Here is a 21,747-nt window from a genome sequence, read left to right as displayed (position 1 = left end):
AAAGTAAAACATTTTTCAAAAAACGAGCTCAGAGTGGACTGTAGTCAAGACAAAGAGGTGAAACAGATCTGAAGAAGATAATGTTAATGTTTCAGACAAGCTAATGTATCCAAATGCAGCACATACAACAACAGTACAGCAGCTTTAGTTCCTGCTTACTAATGTAGCGGTCTCTGACGAAACATCCGGTGTTTCCACGGCAATTTCAAAAATGTCAAGTTTGTCGTGGCAACTCTGTCATGGCAGTATCCTTTCTTTTTTGTCAGTAAGTTGTGTTTTTGGTAAGAGTAGAGGCAACATGTCAATGCAGCACCTCCACTAGCAAATCTCCACTGCACATACTCTTTTTCTGGCTTCACTTTTTGTAGAATGAAACCAAGTTGTCACATTATCTGTCTTTATACGCTCCATGATTTCAAGCCTTTAAATCTGAATATTTCAGCTCTTATTAAACGGTTGTCTTTGTAGTTTGTAAATCAAGCTATAAATGGGTTTATGTGTGTTGTTTGTCTTGTAGTAAAACTTCAGATCTGCTCTCAGCTGTTTTCCTCTGTTCACTGAGCTTTCGGTCAGACTCTCATTGGTGGAAGTTGTTCAAACAAACACGCATGGTTTAGCTCCTTTGGTTTTACAGACCATTCAAACATATCACATCACAGACACCATTTAAATCAAAAGGGAACGCTTGACGCGTGAGGCTATAACATCGCTGACATTTCTACCCGTTGCACCAGTCCAACAAGCATCACAACACTCACGCAAAAAAGCAATCAGACATCATGTTTCTAAAGCCGCTGTGATGTTCTGCCAGTCTTTTATGCTGTATATAGAAAGAACTCACATGAAGGGCTGTGGGTGAGTGAAATAAATTGATGCTGAAAATCTAATGAAATTTCCCATGCCTTTCAAGTTTGATCCCTCTTCAGCGTGTAGGTGTCGGAGCAGGCTTGGCTGCATGCGCTGCATCCACTCATGCCTGCACACAAAACAACCTTCATCTCCCTCGGTTTGGATATTCTCGGAGGCTTCATTCCGTTGTGTCTCCTCTGCTGTGTCAAGCACATATTATTTTTAGTTAATTACCTGTCTCTGTCAACCTCCAGCATCCCACTCTGCAGCCTCGCTGCATCCACCCCGGATGTGGGTTGTCTACCACTGCAAGAAAAAGTACACCTTCTATGATTGATGACTTCTATTCTCATACTGCTTCACCTTAGTATTCCAGCCTCAGAAATGTCTGAGCTGCGAGGACCACAATATAAAACTTGCACTCAGAATCAGTCCCACTTCTCCAGCACAATCAGAATAACATCTGTGACTTCTTCTCTGAGCAGAGAAATAAGAGAAGTGACTACAGGACACTAGCAGCTCAGAACACATGCCTAAGCAATATCTGCCCTTGGGATGCATCACTCTGTGAAACAAACGTCATATATTTAAAGCCCATCTTTGACCGTAAAATATAATGGTCCCCTCTTATTGACTGAATTAGCAAGGTAATAAAAGCTCTGTATTGACAGAACTGACAATGGATATGTTGAGGATTGATTGTGTCATGCAGCTAGCGAGGCTACTTAGGAACCAGGACTCTTGTTCTGTATTCACTGTCTGTCCTCCTGAAGTGTTAAAAAGATCACTGATAATGATGATCGTTCAGGTTAAAATGAGGACGAGTGCAAAACATACCTGAGCCCCCCCACCTGTGTTTCATATTAAAAAGCCTTTAGACACCCAACAGTATACAAAATGAATAATGAAATATCAAATGTAGGAATTCACAAAGTTGGAAAGCTTGTTGTCGAGGCATTGTCTCTTTTTAGGTTACAGCGACAGATCCCCCCCCCCGCTATGTTGTTGTTGCATGCTAGTCCATCAAAATAAGTGCATGTGTCAGTAGGTGTGGATATGCACTTGGCTAGATCACAAGAAGAACACAGAGGTTATACCCTGTCCTAATTCAGCATCGGGGCGTAAACCGTTTTGGTTTTTAATTTGGCCAATAAGGTCATATTTGCGAACAAGAAAAAATACATAGAAAAATAAATAAATGAATGAATGGTACTCCATCCACTACAATGTAGCTGACCTTTCTACAGTAGTTATTGTTTTAAGTCTGAGAGAGGGAGTCTGACAACTGTTTTAGCCTCCAAAATCAACATTTCATTGCTGCCAAGTGACTCTGTGATATTGAATGATATTTACAAGTTACAATTCACTTAGCAGACGCTTTTATCCAAAGTGACGTACATCAGAGAGTAAGTACAACACTAATACATTCATACACCACCACAGAAGCAGCGGGAGCAATGCGGGGTTAAGTGTCTTGCATTGGACACGTTGCTCAGCTGGGGGATTGTAAACTTTCCGGTTGAGGGACCACAACTCTACCAACTGAGCTACAGCTGCCTGTATTTGTGTATTGACTTACTTTTTATGTATGTATAAATGTAAGCGAAGATCCCAGCTTTTTTATGTGTTCTATCGAAACCACAGCCAGAGCAGCTTTGGAACTAGAATTGTATTAGTTCATTTTCATTTCACAATTATCAGTCCCTAATGAATTTATGGAAAAAAAAATAAAAAATTAAGAAGGACATTGAGTTTTACATCTCCTCCTGATACTCTTGAAATGAAATCTGCAGTGAGAGCTGTGCCAATGTGCACTTGGGTCTCTAAATGGGACAGAAAAAAATCCTCTTTGTGTTACAAAATAATGTTTAAAAAAGTAAACTTAAAATTATACTGAATTAGCGTCTTCCACACTTTGTGTCTTTTTCCCAACTTCAGCTTCTACCAAAGTGTTGCTGCGTCTCAATTTTGGGGACCTGCCGTAATACTATCTTTTAAATCATGCTAAACAAAATGCTGGCAACTTTTGAAATAAAATAAAAACCCTTTAAACAAGTATGAAAAAGTTGCATTTGTACTTTATTAATCTATGTCATTTCCCCAACTTCTCTTTGCCCTGTCATTCCCTCGTCTGTGTAAAGAGAATTCATGGACAACCATGAACAGACCTCCTTTTCATCTGCAGTGTGTCTGATATATCATTCATTCATCTTATCTGATATGCAGCCTTTGAGATATGATCCCCACTGAGAGTTTTGCCACTGATTATAACCATTAACATGCAGTCTGTCTGGGCATGAATAGGGTCACTACCCTCAGCATTAAACATTCTGGAGGGGATGTGATTTACTCGCTGATCTCGCAAGGAGGGAGGGTATGCCCTTTTGTAACGTGGACATTTAGATTGGGGATGTGCATCACAATTAATGCAAATAGAACATTTTAATCAGCTCAGCCATTGTCCTTCAACTCCGTGCTGATCCGCTGGATTGCTCTCTTCTGCAACATATGCGTGTCGGTTTTTAGCATGCAGCCTCTCTACTGTGACATAACCGAGCCCTTTTGTGTCTAAAGAAAGATTGAACAGGAGGCTATTTTCAGAATGCAGAAGCGTTCCTGAAATACCGGTGTATTTGACCAGCGGTAATTGAAATCCTGCATTCCTATATTTCTTTCTCGAATAGATGCACTGTCGACAAATGTAACACTTAGGCAGAGTTCTTTCTCATCCATTTTTGATCAAGGCAGGTGGATTGTTTTTTTTTTTTTCACATTTATTTTTTACTCAATTTTCTCAGAAGGGCCAGGGCAGTTATTGAAATCAGGCTAACCAGACTTAGCTTAACAATTTGACCACTACAGTTGATGGGGGTGAAATAATCACAGTTTGCATGGTTGCATGAGTGAGATTTATGTGGCTGGTGAAATTCTGTTTATCCTTTCTAGCTTGAATTAAATCATTTGCAAAAAGATTACAAATACAACCAGGGAAATGGGAATCATGACACATATAGGAAAGGTACATAAGTCAAACTCCAAGAGTTCTGAGAACTTTACTTCATGTCTGAGTGTTTTACTCTGTCACAAGAATGTATCAAGTCAGCTGCAAGGGAAGGTCTGTTACAGAAAGGGAACAGCAAAGCAGTGGAAAATTACAAGTTGAGCCAAAAGATAGGAGTAGACAAAAGGACAGAAGAGAGAGGGAGTGAGATGGGTAGGTGGACCTGGAGTGTTGTAGGATTAAAGGACAGAGAGAAATTGATAGTTAGGGAGTGTAGATAGAGAGCGAGGAAAAGCACACACACGGTCCTGCTTTCAGCTCCCTCTGACCTGAGAGGCACAGCCTGTTTAATTTAGTGCCAATCAGAGTTTTTAATGTCTGTGCAGCGCATCATAATTTATTAGGATTATCATAAACTTGTGCTGGGCGAGGGAAAAGGAGCGGGGCACTTGTGCCTCCCTCTCAGAATGAATTACTAGCTGCAAGCTGGAGTGTCAATCAGGCCACAAATGGCAACAGCAGCTTTTTCACTTTTTTTTTTTTTTTTTTTTAATCATACCTTTCTGCACGGTCTATCAAAGCAAGGACCCTCAATAAATATTCACCCCATCATATTCCACCCTAGATAGGGCCTAAGAGATGAGGTGAAGGAGAGCTAAAGGCAGGTTTGAATTACATTCAGGGCTGACATCAACAGCAAAGGTGAGACTTAGGGGGGATTATTTGCTTTGAATGCCTTAGTACTACCCAAACCAGAAGCAGCAATTGCTTTGGTCTCTCTTTAAATAATACAAATAGTACTGTCTTGAAAAGAATGTGTATTCTTCACATTTCAGACAAATTAGGAACTAAGTGTTGCACGGTGTACTGAACTTTGTGAAAGACTGCTCCCACTGTAAGTAGAACAAAGATAACAGTGCCCACATGTGGACTTAAAGCTCCCAGATAAATAAAAAAAGACATGTGAATGGGTTGATGGAACAACATTTAATTGAAAATGACCTGTTTCTAGAATCACAGAATATATTGTATTCGTAGAATAACACATAGGCATTGTACAGGGCAGGTTGATTGTATAATACAAAACACCTGAGTAATTTACAAACACATACAGTATAACTATACATTAGCAATTTACACTCAGAATAAAAAAAAGACCTCTGGATTTGTCAGAATAAATGGGTGTAGATTAACACTTTGTCTTGAGGTATTTAATACAAAATTAATGAAATCACTAAAACGTAAACTTTGAATTCCAAAATGTGACCAACAATTGTGGGTGTCCTTCTTCCGATTCCGATCTTCTATTGTATCGAGTATTAAACTGATATAATTTCAGTTTAAAGTATCATCTGGTCATGTATCATGATACTAAACCTGGTATCAGTATCGAAGTCAAGATGTTGGTATAGTGACAACACTGTTGGGAATTAGTACCATTATTTGTAGAATTATTGTTGCAAATGCAATTATTACTCAATCAATAACCTTTTTTTTTTCAATCTACCCACATGATCTACTCAGCCTGAGCTCCTTGATTTAAGCGTTGGCTTGCAGCTTTTTAGAAAGTTCAAAAACAAAAAATAAATATGGGTAAAGGACTTTTTTAAAAAAAAGGCTGAATCCTGGAGTATGCAGAGCTGCATACTGTGCAAAATATATCTACCTGTAACCAAACCATTACAGCATATCAACATATAACAGAACAAAATAAGCCCCTGCTGGGTAGAGGATCAGCTCTGAATCCATGTTTAAACTGTTAAAATGACCTCATTGTCTTTGGAAAGTTCTATCAATATTGACACATTTTATTGCTGTTAACTGATTTTCAGTTGTTGCTGATGCTACACGACTTTAAAAACAACTTTTTTTTGCAGGATTTTTGTCGTTTTACTTTCACCTCTGAGGGGGTGTTCATGGTTTTGTGAAATTTGCAGAAGCAAGCCAAATATAGAAAGAGCCTCTTACTGAAACAACCTCTGATCTGCCAAAGTCTCCCATCACCGGAGATATTTTTCTAAACCCTGAACACAGAGCCAAGATGAGCTGCAAAGGTCTGGTTTATATTCTGAGACCACTTATTAAATAGGCTGAAAGGTTATTAGTGAATTTTTTGCCCAATGATTCTGAGAAGAAACCCTACCCCGATGCATTAATTGAAACACTGAGTACTCTTGCCATTAAGGTTTGGATTCAAAATGCTTGGATGAAGATCTCTGAACTGATCTTTCCTCGTCTGCTAAGCCCTTTCATTTTATTCTGATCAGCAGAGGCAAGAGAAAGTCATTGAAAGCATCACAGGAATATGATGTTGAAGCTTTGTTGTTGCTATCCAGGACTAATATGAACCCCCTCAGCCCTCTTCATCACGGAGGACTTGAATTAATTTACTTGGCAACAAATGGGTGAGTGGAAAGTGTAAATAAGGTGAAGATTCAACTTGAGAAGGCTTTGATGAGATCACTAGCCTTTTTCCGTTGCACTGTTCGACGATGTATTAGTATCAAGTATTTACTTTATGTTCTTCCACATCTACATACATGCAGCAAAATCTTACTTTTGTTTGTTACTTATTTAAGACGCCTTTAAATGCACAGTATGTAAACTCAGCCACCAGGGGGATCTCAATCAAAACGGTAATCTCTAAATCTACCACTTTTTAAAGTGTCTGCCTTGTCTTGGTCTCAGATTGTGCAGACTCCGGATTGTAAATCAAGACCGGTCAAGACCACCACTGACAGGCTATTTTGCCACCTAATTACTGTGATTTGAAGAAAAATGTCCCCTTTCTAAAAGAACAAATAACTTCATTCATAATTTCATTTTTATACCCCGGTTACGGCTGCAACATTCCTGGTGTTCAGATCTAAGCAAGTGACCCACCTGCTGCACACAGGATGAGGATTTTTCATTGATTTTTATGGTCCTGGTCATGTCTCAGTCTCACCCTGCCTTGGTCTTGGTCATGTCTCGGTCTCGAAGCACTCTGGTCTCGGGTATGTTTTGGTCTTGGTTGGTGTGGTCTTGACTACAACACTACATGGCGGCTCGGTCATGACAGTCACCATGAAAGACAAGGGGTTGTTACAATAAAATTAAGGATTACTTTTGGAAATATTAGAGGTAATTTACTCCACAAAAATATATAACTTGGTTTAGTCATTTGAAAAAAAGATATTAGATATTAGATATTTTATTGTACGGATTAAACATGTTACATTTTTAAACAATAATTTTTTTTTACATTACAAACTAAATAACTGGCATCATAACAAGATGAAGTGTTTTCCCTTTACTCAAAAAAAGAAAAAATAACATAATTACAAATTCAAGCATCATTAATTCAGTGTGACCTGTGGTGGCAAGCATAATCTATTTGTGTAAGGTTATGTCTGTTCTTTTCAGGTGTTAACTGTAATTTATGAAATAGACTGAATGGCTTTAACTCCCATGGTAGCCTGCATTGACAGTGGAAACACTCATTCCAATGAATGGATGGAAAATGAGTGGAACAATAGCTGGGATGGCTTTGGGGAGTCTGTTTGGGGCCTGTACTGGCATGAAGCTCAGTGGGAGTATGAGAGGCAGGCAGACTGGAAGCCTAATTAATCCAGCCTTCCTTAATTAGTCTCTCCCGTCCATGACACACTCGCCAATCTTCTGATGCTCCCGTTCCCTCCTCTGCTCTTTCTGCAATGCTTTCCCTCATTTTCCTCCCTCTAAAATTGTGTCTATTTTTCCCTTTTCCCCCTCCGCTCTGTCCTATTTTTCCATCTTTCCAGGCTTGACCGAATCCTGACAATATGTTCCGAGGTGATAAACAAGCACATGATGCGGCTGAGAGCAGTTTAGGCAAAGCTAGTGTGTGCTGTAGCCTGCGTTGCCACTAGAGGACGAGACAAAAGCCCAGCTGTAGGCTGCAAAGATTGCCTGCCCCACATTGTCTTCAGAGATATACCGTGTGTCTCACAATGCAGGTGGTCACTATGCAGTTGGATGGCACGATGCCCCCCGAGCGCTGCATCTCCTTGCGTGTGGATCACGGCGCTAATCTGCAAACACTGGCACATGAAAACACTAAATGCTTTCCTCCAGCATGGCGCGACATCAGACCATGGCAGCAGCTGTAACCAGGGCCAAGGTTGCTATGCTCAAAGATGCTGACTTTAATGACGCTGTGAGATGCCGAGGCCGGGCCCACTCGCTCTGTGCCCAGAATAATGAGGAAGTTATTCCACCAGTGGCCGTGACCATTGGAAATGGCTGCACTGTGAATACTGATCAAGACTAACTGTTGACATTCTGCATGCACCATGCTGGCTTTATAATGAGCCGCATGATTAACTCATCAGGTTTTGCTTCCTTTTCTTGGGGGAAAAGGTTATATACTCCACTTCAGATGAAAAGATAATGCAGAAAATCCAAAATTACCAAATTTATTAAGGACCTGTCTTAACCATGGACTAGAAAAAAAAGATCCTGTTGATTTTAAACTTTATTTAAGCTGCATTAAACCAAAATGTGTTTATAAAATGAACACTGGATCCTGAACCTCAGGAGAAATCTGACGCTTTACAGAGCTTCTTTTTTTTAGCTCATATATTTGTAATGCGGCATATTTGTTGCTTTGGTGAAACCTCTGGATTCTCATCCTCTCTGCTTCAACATTTTAGTCCTAATTAAGCTGCACACTCTCTGTTCAGCAACATACTAAAAGACAACGCTAACAGAGAGCTCTTGGAACAAGTTGGAACATGTGGTTGCAAAATAATCTGATTTTCTTGCTCAAATTGATTTAAAATACAAACAAATAAATATTCCACTGATATGCATCATGTGGAGAGAAACACAACTCCAAATAAGCCATGTTATTCAAGAGCTTGCCACCAAAGTAGTCAGAACAAGATCATGGAGTGAAAGTATGGAAGTTCATTATGACGCTTATAGGTGCTGGCTGGAGGATTTCTTAGCTTTTTTTTGCAAAGGTCAGAATGCTTATTTACCCTTGTTTCCTTCTTAATGGGCTATAGCTTAATATTTTATTTTCAAGATGGGTATAAATCATTTCATTCAACTCTTTGCAATAAAGCCAGTGACCTTATTTTCCCCACCTGACACATTATTTCCTAAAGGCATGACAATGTAAATTGTAATTCTGCACTGTGCATTATATTATATTATAACAATGGCAAAAAGCTACTTTTGCTCCCCATTTTAGCTCTCAGTTATGCTTGATTTATAAGTCAATTGTAATGCATTCTGCCTGCATGGAAAAAAAATATTTTCTACATTTAGTTGTAGAGTTTAGTTGTAGTGTAATCTACTGGATCAAAAATGTGACTTGTGGTTGAAACCAAATTAAAACTGCTGTTTGGCGACACCTCCGCTACTCTGTAGCCCCTGCTTTCCTCCAAACCCCTTCCAATCTTGTTTGCACGAATGAGTTTAGCACAAGGGGCTGATAAAATTGTCCTTGCTTCGGCCTGCATTGTTGTGTTATCATGCTAATCTTATAACACTTAAGTTAGCTTGTAGCTTCACACTGCATGTAAATTGACATGGAATGACTGTGATCTAAAAGAGCTTACGTTACATCCAAATAAGCAATGAGTAGGCTATGTTCTTCTTCTCTCTAGTCTGTGACTAAAACAAATTTTATACGCAAGGGGAGGAGCTAGCAATCCCGTCCATGTAAACTTGATGTAAACACGGCTATAACAACAACACAGCCGATGGCACTCCTGCTGCTCACTCATCGTCAACTGTCATGACTCAGAGACACTTAGAAAGAAAAAACTTGATTTCTGCTATATTTATGTGTAGTGTCACACATTCTACCTTTAAGAGTTAGCTCACCTGCACTTCACCAGGTGGAGATAAAACAAGTCAATAATACATATGATAGAGTGAGATGATAATCATCTGAAAGAGATCTGCTTTTTACCTGATGAACCATAATTGGAAAAGATATCACAAGGGATCATTTTTCATCTTCGCCCCCTTTGCTGTCTGTAAAGATGGCCTAGTTGTGAATCAAGGTCATCTCGTATCTCTGCTGCACTTTCACCAAAACAGTTGGCAGTTTTTTTTCCTTTCTTTTTATTTCTCTCTCTTTGAACAAAACTATATTTCTTTGCCTCCCACTTCTGACCTCCTATTGCCAGTGGGGTTGGATACAGTCTGAAATAGAGACCAGTGGAGGGTTAAGGTGAAGTTGTTTTTTTTACACTCCATAAGCCAAAAATCTTTTTTTTTCCTCACCATTCTCCCCTGTAATAATGCTTCAAATGTCAAACCTCAGTCGTGATTGCCTTCATCATATTACACAAGGCCTTGGTGGCATTTGCTTTGAACTGAGATAAAACAAAGGCCTTGCAAATTTTTCTGATGTTATTCCTTTAGGTTTTAGGGTGAACAACTAAAAGCTTTATGAGTGAGATGTGGACATTTGCACCTGTGTACTTTAGCTTTGTTTAAGTTAGAGTAATTCACACAGCTTGTCCGCGGGAAGCCCACGTCTGCGATGATCCCTTTAAGAAGGATCGTGTCCAATACACAAGCCGAGGGTTGTCAGCTCTCTGTGGTTTCAGTGTAACAGCTTGGTGAGTTTGTTTTTTAACTTCCTTACCCCTGCATATAATCCCCAGTTACTCCCAGGCTGTGTGGGTCTGAGATCTTGGAGCTTTTAAGGTTCTGCACTCTAACTGGTGTGCATAGCGACTCACTGTAGTCTGCAGACTTAGCGATCACACTCCCTGAGCACCAAGCATAAATCTGTGTAGCCTGCTCCAGTTAAATGTTTATTTTCACCCACATTTCTCATTTCTTTTGGTGCTGTGATTCAGCAGCTTTGCATCCTGTCTTTGAGAATATAAGAAAATTTGTGATGCAGACATTTTTTTTTCTGGCCTGTTTCAGTGCGGCCCATTTTTTTCCCCGTGTGGGTTTTCGGTTGTCTTTGTGCCTTCATTTTCTATGGCCGTCTTTTTTTTTTTTTTCCCAGGGCTTTCTCGGCATCATTTGCATGGCCTACTTTCTGTGTGGGGTTTGGTTAATACCCACGAGTAGACACTTGAGCAGTAAACACTCGCCTTGCCGTGACTACCGTTGGGTTTTCTGAATGAACTGATCCACTTAAGGCTTGATCTCTGTAATGCCTCTTATGCTATCCATGACCATACTTCCTTTCAGGATCTTGACCAAGCAATCAGACACCTGTGCAGGGCCAAATGAGTCTGCTTCTTTCTAAAACAGAGATCCACTAAATGCAATAATTATCTCAAGTCAGTTTTTGGCAGCAATAATCTGTCCTCTATAATTACCACACTGTGACTCCTGTATCACTGCAGATGCTTCTAAATTTTGTGCTTCACCCTTGTCACTGCAAAGATGGAAGAGTTATAGTGAGACTAAGGAGTGCCGGTTGGAATATAAAAGCTTGTCTTTTGCATCAGTGAGGATTGTTCCAGATAGATAGATGGATGCTTTGTTCTCCATTTCTGTAGAAATGTGTTGCCATAATCCTTAAGGAGCCTATCATAAAGTACAAAAATACACTTCACACTCTCCAAGTACAAACAAGTTTTTTGTACCAACAGCCACAATTATACACACATACCTTCACACACTAAAGACCTACCTATAGGAAGAGGTGGGGAGTGAATCATGATTCACACAGTAGAGGTTTTATTAAAATATCCCACTGGGGAAATGAAAAAAACAACAACAACAACATGGAGCAAAACCCTGCAAGGCATCTGCTGCTAATTAACATTATTGATCTTACTGACAGTTTTTCAGCTGAGGAGATCACACTCAGTTGTGACGCACCATTTTGTCCAGACTTTGCCGACGTAACGGAACAGTCACTTCCAAAAAAGTGTGTGTAGATTTTTTTATTATTATTTTTTTACCTGTCACAGTCGCTTTCAAATTGAGTTTCAGAAGTGCAACAGCTGAATCGAGTCAAGAGCTGACAGCTGCGCCTCTTTCACTTGAGAGGAATCTGTGCTCCAGCTTGCATATCCTAGATTTTGTTTTCCTGTGTGCTTATTATAGAGTTCGAAATTCCTCAAAACACATTCAAATATTTGGATGTGAGATGAATTGCAATTTCACTTGGTCACATAGAATTCCACACTAAATTCCTATTCCTTTTCTCTCTCTATATGTTTTTTTTTGTTGGCGTTCATGAGCCATCACATGCCATACTAGCATACGGCCACATGCACTCAAGGCATCATATAGAAATATATGCACTGTATAATATAACTATGCTAATAAGAATGTCAGTCAACACAAAAACCTTCACATCTATTAGAGACTTCACCAGTCAGCATAGTCGCTGGTTTCCATATACCTGTCTACTTGAAGTATTCCCTTCAGAGAAAATCCATATGGAAGTGTCACATGCATATCTTCATAGCAAATGATCAATGGCATTCACCCATTTTCATACATTTCTTCAGTATTTGGGTGGAGGAAAAAAGTTCGTGGGGGGAAGAAAAAAAAATATCTCAGAAAGCTAATCTCCTGCTGCATTTGTAAGGCTTTCTGGGACACGAGAACCCTGGGAGGAAGCTGTCTTTGCACTATAAACAACTTCTCAGAGTACGTGTTGGGGTTTCTTTGAGAGAACAGGAAATAGACATGGAGGTTTGTCTTCCTAAGATGGGAGCTGCAAATAAAAAGATGGGAAACGGATGAGAGATGGAGAGAGAGAAAGGGGGGGGGGGGGGGTGGGTCATATATAATGGCTGACTGGTAGAGAATGAGAATTGGCTGTTTTTCATTTCACCTGTCGTTGTAAAGGCAGCGGCTGTCACTACGAGGGCAATGTCACCAGGACAGACGATGTTTCCATGACAACGGGGAATTTCTCTCCGTCTTTCTGATTTGTGTTGAGCTGTTGCATGGGATAAGGTCTTTAAGCAGGGACGTGCTTCCCTTACACCCAACATAAATGAGAGGTGCACTTGTTCTGTCCATTCTGTGGGGACACGGTTGTATTTCTCTTTTTTTTTTCATTGTCACATTGCTCTTCAGATCTTCTTCTCTGTGCTGCTGTTTAATTCCGCTCATATCAAGCTGCGCCTTTTGATCGTCACTCTGCTTGTTCTACATCAAACACAGGTGGTGAGAGTTAAATTATAGACTGTTGTGCTGCAGTGCCGCTAATGTCTTACATCTGTGTTTAACATCCAGGTTGAAATCAAAACTGTGAAGTCGTCATTCTTGAATTCTCAGACACTGCAAGCCTCCCAAGTCTGCTTTGCTCAAAGCAGGAAAAATAGAAACTGGAGAGCCTGCTTTTTTTCCCCCAAACAGAACAAAGACTAAGTGCACAGGTTAAGATCTCATGGCTGTCTATAGAGATAAGAACAACCCATCAGGTTTAGGACGTTTCCTGTGCTGTCTGAGAAATCCCTAGGATGAAGTGCCTGTGATCCCGAATAAGGTGGTGCTGCATACTGACACGCAACATAGATTTAGTTTGTCCTAGTGAAAAGTGTTGAAGAAAAAAGGGAACTTTTCCAACTCTCTGATCAGTTATCAATATGGTGAGTTTGTGTGGAAAGTTTAGGTTTACTGAAATGCTGTATTATCACTCGTCATTAGTGGTATCTATAGGAATGCAAATAGTTGTTAAAGCAGACAAGTTTATGTCTTAATTCAATACTATAAAAGATACAAAAAAAAAATAGAGTTTGAAGAAAATACAATGAAAAAAAACTAAATCTGAAGTTATGGATAATCTACAAAACAAGCTGTCAACAGTTTTCACAGGGACTATTTTTCTTAAGAAAAAGTAGTTCCAGTTATTAGACATCGATAGATTATTATTCTCTAAAGAACTTCAAAATAACCAGAGAGGCAAATAATGTAACTAAAACCCAACATATGATGAAACTAAAACCTAACTGCGTCAATAGATAGCAAAGTCAGAAAAGGTTTGTAATTTACATCAAACAACACATTAAAGGTAGTCAGCAATCCTACGATTCTTTTTATTAGGGAAGCATCAAGCTTCCATAAAACACTGTACAAAGCGTTTTGTGGCTCGTTTTGTTGAGGCTTTGTTGGCTCGTGCACAATCAGACCTGATGTAGAAAGAAGAATGGAGCTCGAGCAGAATCAGGGGCCACTTTTCCATTGTGACACAGTTGGAAAATGATGAAGCCAATCTGCTCCATGCAGGGAGACACAGTCCCCTGTAGGCTTACTGATTTTAAGGCACTACGTTTATGTTTTGTTCCACCATCTCTCATTTTGAGAGCTGCAGGTGGGCTATCTTTTCTGGAGCACAGATTTTAGTTCTCCGTCCTCTCCTGGCATTGAGTCACTTGCGAAGGTACTGACAGACCTACAGAAGCGTGCCAGTTTTCGAGATTTGTGCACTTTGGGTTGTAACCAAGGTCCATTTCATCTTCAGTGAAGCAGGTTATTGTGTGCCATATCAATATGTAACGTTTTGGTTTCAGAAACATTTATTGGGTAGCACATATTTATTTGCAATAGTGAATAACATTTCCAAATACCATTGAGGCTATCACAGTGAATTTAATGGCATGAATCCAGTGATGAATGACTTTGAATGGTTCTACCTCCTTAGAGTTTCAGTTTCAGAGTGCAGTCATTGTGTGAACAAGGCGGTCAGTACGGATGGGGAAGTGACGCTAAGCACTTACTGCATATGCTACATATTGATTACCATAACAGCCACACATTATTAATAGCCTGTGATCGAAATCTTGACCACAGTGCTTCATTAACATTCCAACAGAGTACATTTTTTATAATTATGTAAATCTCTGGCTTCTTTTAAGTGTCTCTAAAATCAAGTCCTGCAAGTTTGAATTATTCATACTGAGACGCCAGCCTGCTTTACCGTAAAAGCAGAGAAAAAGACTGTGATGTTGCATAACTTCTGATGGTAAAATTGTGTTTTCAGTTACAGGAAGAAATTTATTTTTTTCCCCCAGATCTTCAAGGCAGAGCTGAAATCAGGCCAAAGCATTACTCAGTGATCTCTTTAATCAATACATGCATGGATTGCTGTTGGAATGAGTGTACAGTATTGATTTTAAGGGATTCAAATATCAACTCTGATCTTTCCCTTTTACCGCCATGATTACATATAGGGGCGGCTTTGGCTCAGTTGGTAGAGTCGGCCGTCTCTCAACCGGAAGGTTGGGGGTTCTCATTTTGGGAGCGAGAAGTCAGAAGACTAGAAAATAGCTATACAAGCTCAAGTCTATTTGCCATGCACTGAATAGTATCATTGGTTGATGCAGTCCATGTTCTTATCCTTTTTCATCAATCAATCAATCAATCAATAAATCAACCTGTATTTGTATAGCGCCAATTCATATCAAATGTTATCTCAAAACACTTAAATTATCTAAAAAATGTAACCCCCCTCTTCCTAAAATGGTTTGAGCAGGTTTTTTTGCCTGTGAAATATTAACATTTTTGGTGGGGCCCATAGAACTTCAATGGAAGGCCACTGACATATTGTGTATAGATATGACAGAACCTGCTATAAACTAATTCTCAGATCCAAATCTGGATTGGAGCCAGGCCCAGGGGGCAATTTGTTAGCCAGGAGATTAGTGCTTACACTACCCATCCAATGAGTATGTGTTTATATTAGTAGATTTCATCTGGAAAGGCCCATATACTGGGCCTTTAGAGGTCTAGCCATTTCACTTCATGTCAGTTGAGTACCGCCTCAACCCAAATTGTATTAAGTGGCTTTTACTGTCTAACACTTTTATCAACAGCTTTATCAACTTTTAAGTACGTCCTGACAGCTTAAAAGACCTACAGGAGGTGAGCTGTAGCATTTAGATATCTTGTCAGCACGTGTCAAGTCTCATTCTATACATGTGGTCAGAATGATTAAATGCAGTCTTTGTCATTTTCATTTTTGGCATGATGATTTGTCCAACAGCTGAATTCACAGTTACGATGGTAAGTGCAGGCACTTGACTTTCATGAGAAATGAATGAATGATGTGGTTATATCTTCCCCTCAGAATCCCACAAGACTAGCCGTGCTCATTTCAATCAGACTCTAGCTGGGCTATCGGATCAGGGGGTCAGAGTTGAAACAAAACTCTTAATGACTCCCAGCAGAGACAACATTAGGCTGTGGTCTCTCACTTCAGCATGATGCAAATACACTGGAAGTGTACATTGATTTTCCCATCATGTCGGGACTATTCAGCAGCGCCAAATGCTTTCCCAGTCTCTCCCAATTAGCTCTCTGCCTGGGGAACACTGTCGATCCCAATCTGCCCATCTGCCTGTCAGTGGCTCCATTCCACTGAAGGAGAGAGATGGCAAAAGGGGAAGTAGGGGAGGAAATGAGCAAGGGTGCAAGAAAGCAATGTATAATTCTGTGTTTGGCGGCTACATGTGAGAAGGCTTGGCAGATCCGTCAAAAGCCAAAGCCAGTAGGGGTGGTTTGGAAGCGGAAGGACTCCCTGAGAGAGATACTGTTGTTTGGATGATAGAGTGAGGCACAATGCCCACTCACTCTCTCCATAGCCATTTATCAATGAAAACACAGGACTTGTTCGCTATACAGCCTCTGCCAAGAGGGATGCAGATTTCTCATTTCTCTCCGTTTAATACGTCTCGGTTTTTTGTAAATCTTCTATCTCCCCTGGGATGGAGCTATCACTGTACTGCCCTGAAGGTTAGGGAATCTGGTCCAGATAATGGCCTGTCTGAGAGGACTTCAGTTGATTCTCTCCCTCTCCCAAAAGGCCTTGGTGCTTGAAGTCGAATGGAGGCAGATGGACGTTTGGTATGATTGCTGCCTCATCATTCTCCTCTGGGTTCTTCTGCTCCGCTGTTCCTCTGAAGCGCAAGAGAGTTCTTCTCTGAACCAAAATGAGTGACAGAATCTACCGTACAGCCTTCCGACATGCAACAGAGCTCTATACTGTATCTTCAATTGCCAAAATTGGACACAATTGACAATTTGAGAGTTTGAATGAGAAATCTGTGCTGAGTGAATTAGGTGTCCTGAATGAATAGTCCTGTCTGTCATGTTTAATTTGACATCAGGTTTTTCCTTGAATGGATCTTTGCATTGCCTACCTCCCACTGCTGAATAGTTTGTAATTGTATATGGAATAGCTGTTGTATTCCATTGGCCATTAGGGGCTCCGTCCTTTGAAAGTGGCTCCTTGCTTATGACGAGGATTCATCCCCACAATTTTAAATGAGAGTCCATGCTGGTATGTCAGCTCTGTTGTCCTTACTGTCTTCACTCATTGGTATTCCTCGTCACTCTTTGTCCTGATGGGTGGTGTAATTACTGTAGCAACAGGGAGGCCGCTGGTTTGTATAGTTTGTGGAAAGCCTGCTGGGAGCTGCCCACTAGTGGGAAGGACGAAGAATACATGCTACCCTTCTGTAAACTCATCAACCAGTGTCGCAAAAGCCAATTATATGACAAATGTATTGAAAAAAATGCATGCACATGCACTGATGTTGATACATGATTGGACACCACGCGCACAACAGCTACTGAAAAACACTCACACAGCAGGACATGTAGACACACATGGTGGAAATGTAGCTGTCCGCCTCTGCACACAAACAGATAAAGTCGCGGTCGACCTGAGCTGTGTGCGATAAATTTCCCCCACATCCCTTTATGGGCTGTGCTTTTTTATTTTGCTGCTGGGGTTTTATCTGGGGGCAGCAGTCGCTGAATCCGCATATCCTGGCCTGGCACAGCCAGGACTTCGCCTACAGTGCATTAGTTCTCACATGAGGAATGAGTTTTTTGATGAAACGCCCCACCATTCTCAGGCCTGATGGAACAGCACTATGGGTTTACCCACAGTGATCTAATCCACAGTTGGGCCCAGACACCGGCTGATATACTAGTGCGGGGAGGCAGAGAGAGATTGAAGGAGCTGAATAGAAGAGATGTGGAGTAAGAGCGGGGGATTGAACCAGAATGAAAGGGATATACTCTGCGAGGAGAAACAGCGTGAGAGGATACTCCATTAGAGCCCATATTTGGCATGTGTTTGTGTGTATGTGTATCTCACCCATCTTGCTTGTAGATAAACAACGCCTTGCATGACTGCAGGCATACTTGTGGGTTGACATGGTGCGTTTGAGGGTGTAGAACGAGAGAATAAGCATCAATAACAACAGCCACAGTAAACAACAACAACGGTGACGGCGTTACTGTTGTGAAGGAGCTCACAGCAGCTGCCCTTAAGGAGCAGGGCCTGCATTCAGCAGCATGGGTATGACTCATTGGTGGGCTATAATGACCACAGATGGCCATTAGCAAGGTGTGGGGTGAACAGCGTAGGCTCCAGGCCCCTAACTCCACAGAGGTGTACACTGCTCAGTTATGACAGGCTCAAACTTGATGTGCGTCTAACGAGCCCCTTGGTAAATTGTGCTTGTGTACGGAGCACTTACCCCCTCCTCCTGCCGTAAAATCCCAGCAACATGGTAACTGCGGGCCGATTCTGCATGGTTCAGTCATATGAACCAACCTGAAACATTTTCAGATCACATTTTTTGGACTTATTTTCTACTTTCAAACAATAATTGAAAAAGCAACTCAATTATTGCTGTTGAATGAAACTTGTAGGATGAGGTCTGTTCAAAAAGTAATCCTTCACTTTTAAATTCCAATGTAAGTCCCAATGATGAGGCCAAAGAAAGTAGATACAAGAAACATGTTTAGGTGTCCCTGCCAGCTATCCTTTCCATAATAATGAATATATTGCATTTTTCATTTGCTCCTCAAGCCTTCTTTTGTTGCATCCTTCTCTCCTCCCTCATGTCATCTTCAGTGCAGAAGACATCTCAGTGAGACTATTAGTGAGCCGAGTGGCTCACTCAATGGTACTCTTTATCTCCAGGTGTTTTCTCCATAACTCTATGGGAGGTGCTAAACTCCTCCAGGGGAGTGGGTGCTCAAGTGCTTAGAGGAGGTTTGGAGAATTTCATATCACAACCCCAGTCTATTCCTTGTGTTTCCATTGTCCTTCTTTCCCTATATCCCCAATCTTCATGTCAGAGCTTGTTTAGAATTTGATTAGAATTGCCTTATTCTAAGGGCTAAGTATACCAAAAGCCCTGCTTATTTACCAAAAAATTGCCTGATGGGCAAACAAAGGCTGTAATAGGGCTGGAAAACTTGGGTTTCATGCCTATTAACGAAAGTTATTGAGGGCCGAGAGGGGGGCAGATTTCTGGTTGCTCAAAAAGTATTTGCATTTTATTTGTTTCCTCAACCTTAAGGGGGGATTTAATGTTTAAAGTGCCTTCTGCCTCTCTACCTGTTGTTGTCTGTTAAAACAATGCTACCTTATACAAATATATATATATATATATATATATATATATATATATATATATATGACTTATGTTTTTACCACACACAGTTTGTGAACACCTTGGTCATTTGGCCTCAATGAGAGCATAACTCACACAGATTGGGATGCAGCCTAACACTGTGAATACCAATCTTCTGCCTGCCACATACTGGGTGAAGCCATGTTTTATTAATAGGATACATTGTACAAAGTCTGGGACAGCCGAGACCATGCCAAAAAATGAAATGCTACAAGAAGAAGCAAGAGCCGGGACAGTATGCTTCTGCATTATGTGACATGTTCTTCTTTTCCTTTGTCAGGGTTACTTTGACACTTTTTTCCCCTCCATTTTTACTTGCAATTTCATGGATTGGAACCTAGTTACACAGCTGTTCAATATCTTACAGGAGAGTTACACAACCCTTCATCTTTTTTGGCTCTACTTTCAACTCGTGTTATAGTATTGAGCTTATTATAAACTTTCTAAAAAGGCATAGACCTCGACCTATTCATGGATTGTGCATACTGTGCTTCACCATGTTGAGCTTTCAAAATGTTGTCTGAATATTAACATTAAGGTCATTACGGTTTAGAATGCAGATGGAAATAATCATGTAAAATTGGTAAAATTAACAAATTGAGCTTTCAAACTAAGTCAAAGCTACGAGTTTGCTTACTTCTTTTTTATGTTTAAGTCCAATGTACAAGTTCATGTTGTTTCTGTTGTCTGTGGGTTTGATATGATTGGTAGATGTTTTGCTGAACTCACACTACAAATAGATACACTTATTCTGTTTCTGAGTATAGTTGGTCAAATTTAACAGAGCTACTACCTTCCCAGAGAGCTACACTATTTTGTCTATTTACTCTTGAGTCATCACCTAAGAGAGTTGCTACTTTTAGAGCTAGTGAGTTGCCAGAAATAGAAGACAATGGTTAAACTGGGCAGCACTCAGATAGGGGATGTTCAAAAAGGTACAATATAACAGTAAAGCAGTTCTGTTGGAAAAGAACAACCACTTCCTTTCAAATTTCTTAGACTCATTTCTCTTATCTTATGCCGAGATGCCTCCATAGGTGGAGATTTCTCCGATTTTTCAGTAGGTTAAAACTGTTTCATAAGTTTTTCCATTAGTGTCTTACACAAGTAAGCCTGGTTTGCACCTTGTACAGGATCAAACACTTCTCATCTGCCGCATCCTTTTTTCCTAAAGCTCGAAACTTCTTCAAAGGCATGCATTGCAAAGCAAGACACTTTCCAACTCTTCACACTTTGAATTTTTCTGGTCTGTCCTTTCTAGTTAGTCAAAACAAGAGTCTGATCCCTGTGAGACTGCTAATAGGTTCTGGGCGTCCTTCGTGGTCCTTTATGGTGCATCAGGCTGGTGATGGAGCAGCTTTGCTCGACTCAGCGGGTATCCGTCTCCAACTCCTCCTCTCAGACGGAGCTGGACAACAGTGCAGCCCAGAAGCTTGTGGCAGGGCAGGAGAAAACGGATCACATAAAAACAACACAAGCTGACTGTAAATGAGCATGGGAGCAGACAGCGGGGAGTGGCAGAATGGTGGCGGCTGGGTGAGGTATGGAGCCAACAGGCCTCAGACCAGACGCTCCGATTCAACATATCCAATCATTCACACTGCCTTGAGCCACAGCGGGAGTATTATGGGATTCTTCAGGATTTTTTTTCCCCTCATTGACGCTCTCTTTGACTGACAGCTATCTACATTGATTGACACTGAGGGAACTAGCAGCCTGCTGAGAAGGGGGGCGCCAGGCTAATTGACTGTCTTCCAGCTGGTTGATGACTGACTTCTGAAGACGAGGCAGGCCCATAGCCCACCACCATTTTTTTTTTTTTTTTTCAGATAGCCTGGAAATGATAAATCCTGCTGGAATGTTCTGGCAGAGATGGATGAGCTCAACTAGTCAATACTCACTTTGTCTTTTCCATAAACATGTGGATGTCAATGTTTTCAGTTTCCACCACTACAACCGTGAGTGTGGGGAGTTCTCTCTGGTGTTATGAATACAGTTTCCCCCGTTCCAAAGACAGAATTAGAATCAGATCAAGCCAAGGGGGTCTGCTAAATAAACCATTTCACTGGTTGAATTATTGAAGAAATAGAGATGTATACCTGCAGCAAGACAGCAGGGCCTGGTGCTCTTTTTGAACATAGCAGCAGAATCAGTCATTTACTAAATTATGTGTACCAATTTTTTTTTCTCAGTTTCCACATTGAAATGGAAGATTTTTTTTCTAACTATGATTGCAAACATACAATCTGTAAATGAAGGCAGAATTCTCAGAAAGAACAGGAAACAGTTATTACAAAGTCTTCTACTGTTAGCCCTTCCATTCTGGCCTGAATTCAGGAATCAAAATAAAATGAATCACTCATATGGTCCAATCTGCTGCTGTCAATTCACTCCCAAAATATTTCTATGAAAATATGTAGTGTTAATTAGGCAGAGGTTAAGGTAAGAACATTAACATTTGTAATTAACATAAGTAATTACATTTCTAATCTC

The 21,747-nt window shown here is 40.6% G+C and overlaps 1 protein-coding gene across 2 annotated transcripts in view; it reads left to right on the top strand.

The window, feature by feature from the left end:
- Positions 1-21,747, top strand: part of LOC109981668 (leucine-rich repeat transmembrane neuronal protein 4) — a 122,047-nt gene that overhangs the window by 25,962 nt on the left and 74,338 nt on the right. The window lies entirely within an intron of this gene.

Source organism: Labrus bergylta, chromosome 17 (genome assembly GCF_963930695.1).
Source record: "Labrus bergylta chromosome 17, fLabBer1.1, whole genome shotgun sequence".
NCBI classification, from domain to species: Eukaryota; Metazoa; Chordata; class Actinopteri; order Labriformes; family Labridae; genus Labrus; species Labrus bergylta.
This window is presented reverse-complemented; position numbering and strand designations above follow the sequence as displayed.